The sequence below is a fragment of the Antechinus flavipes genome, chromosome 3 (genome assembly GCF_016432865.1).
Source record: "Antechinus flavipes isolate AdamAnt ecotype Samford, QLD, Australia chromosome 3, AdamAnt_v2, whole genome shotgun sequence".
Classification (NCBI taxonomy): domain Eukaryota; kingdom Metazoa; phylum Chordata; class Mammalia; order Dasyuromorphia; family Dasyuridae; genus Antechinus; species Antechinus flavipes.
This window is the reverse complement of record NC_067400.1, coordinates 376,850,381-376,853,279: the sequence shown is the minus strand read 5'-3', so window position 1 is coordinate 376,853,279 and position 2,899 is coordinate 376,850,381.

Here is a 2,899-nt window from a genome sequence, read left to right as displayed (position 1 = left end):
CAGAGGATTTTCCAGGGAAACTTCCTCCTCCTCCCCTTTTCCCCTAGTGACTGAGCATGCTCCAAAGGAGTGTGTAGATATAAGAATATGAAATTGGGCTCATATAAAAGAACTTGAGATATACATCCAGGAATCGTTGGCATAGAGGAAAAGAAATGGGAAGAAGTAGAGTGAGAGTTGGACTTGAAGTCAGGAAAACTTATGTAATAAAATCTCATCTGGTTTCTCTGATCCCCTCCTCCCAATTCTAACTAGTATAGTAAGTGTATTTATAATTGCCAGTAAAAAGTAACAGTGGCAGAAAGTAAGGTTGCAAAGGGGAACCTAGAAATCACATACAGACTATTCCAAAGAATAAAGGAACATAATTTGCAAAGTGTCATATTTTAACCAAAATTCTTATCCTGAGAATATGTGCTAAATCAGGGAAAGCCATGTAGGTCTTGCTGTCACAGCCTTTTTGATCCTATGATTTGAAAACCTCAGATAAACATCTGCAATAAGACCAGCAGGACAGCAAGTAATGCTGATACAATTGAGATGATTTGGATACATTAAGTTTTGCTGATAATTTTGAGAAGATATGGATATGTTAATGAACTAACTCCAACATGGTATGATTAAGGGTTAATCTGTCTCCCTTGAAAATCCTATGAAATGAGACCCTAAACTTCTACTTCTCATTCCCCACCCTTTTACATCTTTAATGGATCCATGCTGCTGAGTGGTACTATCTCTAATCCATGGTAATATGGGTTTCTCTTAGTGTCTCTTCTCCCTTCCATCCTTTTCTCTTCACTACCTGTCTTTCTCTATGTCAACCCTATCCCTATGCCATTCCCCTCTGGAAACCCTTCTCTTCTTGTCTTTATATTTTCTGTGTTGTTTATCCTTGTGGCCTCTATGCCTCATTACAGTAAGATTGAAGTGTTAATCCTTGCTTTCCTGGTGAATACCCAAATACTGAATGTGCTTATCTCTGTCACAATTTCACAAGCAATTCAACTTGGGTTCAAATTCTGCTTCTGACATTTCAATCAAGTAATGAAGAAGCATTTATTGTCTACTATGTGCCCAGCATTATACTTGGTGCTAGGAATATAAGTACAAGGAATGAACCAATTTCTATTCACAAGGACATATATTATAATGAAGAGTACAACACATACACACACATACATATATTCATGTACACATAAAATATATATGTAGACATAAACTGAATTAATAAAAAATATATACATAGTATTTTGGAAGCAAAGACAATTTGCCAGGGTCAAGAAAACCTTCATATGAAAGATGGTGCTTGAGCTAATATAGAGAAAGAAAAGGATTCTATGAGGGGAAAATGCATTCCAAATATGGGGGATAGCTAGGACAAAGACACAGGGAAGAACAGTGGAATGTTGTGTGATGGACAAAGGGAAGGTTTCCATATCTCATGGCAAGTTACCCAATCTTTCCCTGCCAGGCAACTCTCTAGGACTGTAACTTAGGAATGAATTGAAATTCAGGTATGGAGTATTGATGTCCATTAAACAATAAGTCCTTGAAAGAAAGCCTCAAGGTAATATTAGGAGCCATGAAAATAGAAGTCTTTGAGGGACAGAGTATAGATAGACAGATATAGTCCAAGGAATCAGAAAGACTATAGTTACAGATCAGAAAAAAGAAGAGGATAAAGTATAAAAATCTAAATGTATCTATCTATATTGCTATGACTTTCCTTTTGCTCTCAAAGACTGGTAATATTTTCAAAGAAACAGACATTCAGACCAACTAGAGTAGACATCTCATTTTCCTCCCTTCCTCCCTTCCTCCCTTCCCTCCTTCCTCTCTCCTCCCTTCTTCCCTTCCTTCCTCCCTTCCCTCCTTCCTCTCTTCTTCCTCCCTTCCATCTTTCCTCCCTTCTCTCCTTCCTCCCTCCCTCCCTTCCTCCCTCCCTCCTTTCCTTCCTTCTTTCTTTCCTTCCTCTCTCCCTCCCTCCCTTCCTTCCTTCCTCTCTCCCTCCTACCTCCTTTTTCCCTTCCTTTCTTGCTTTCTTCCTTCCTTGCTTCCTTCTTTCCTTCTTTCCTTCCTTCCTTCCTTCCTTCCTTCCTTCCTTCCTTCCTTCCTTCCTTCCTTCCTTCCTTCCTTCCTTCCTTCCTTCCTTCCTTCCTTCCTTCCTTCCTTCTTTCCTTTTTTAAAATCTTTCTTTTTTGTACTGAAAGAGGCCCTTCTCCTATAAATGTCTTAGAAAAGCAGGCCGTTATTATATCTTTCTTCTATCTTTGAATCAATGGACAAGAAAATAAAGAACTTGAAATGTTAGAGATTTATGAACACAGAAACAAGGTCTTTCAGAGGCAGTTGAAGAATGTGACAAGTATTAGCATTTCAGTGTAGTGATGAGCTCCTTGTATGGATTGATGGGCCTAAAAATTAGACAAGGCATATTAAAAGCTGAGATCAGTCAGGCTTAGGAGCAGCTGAACAATGAGCAATTTTGAAGTCGTTAAGCCATTAAATAAAACTGACGATCTCTGGAACAGCCGGTGCAAGAAGGCACCTCTGTGCAACCAAGGGTTTTATTACTAGTGCTTCCCTCTTGACAACATAAGCATTCAGAAACACTGGTATTGAGATATGGACATTTTTGAAAGGAAAACTCTTTCACGTTTTGCTCAGAACCTCAAGCTCATATGGCAAAAGCCATCTTTAGGTAGGCATAGCAACTATGAGAGCAGTATTTGAAAATCAAGCAATTATTGAGACTTACAGGTTGGTAAGATGCCATTTAGAATCCGAATATTGCAGACCCACATGAGAAATGGTTCAAATGCATTCTTACCCAAATTGTGCATTCAGACTGCCTACCATTTCTGCCCTCACTCACTTGATTTCCTGCTGAGCAAATGAT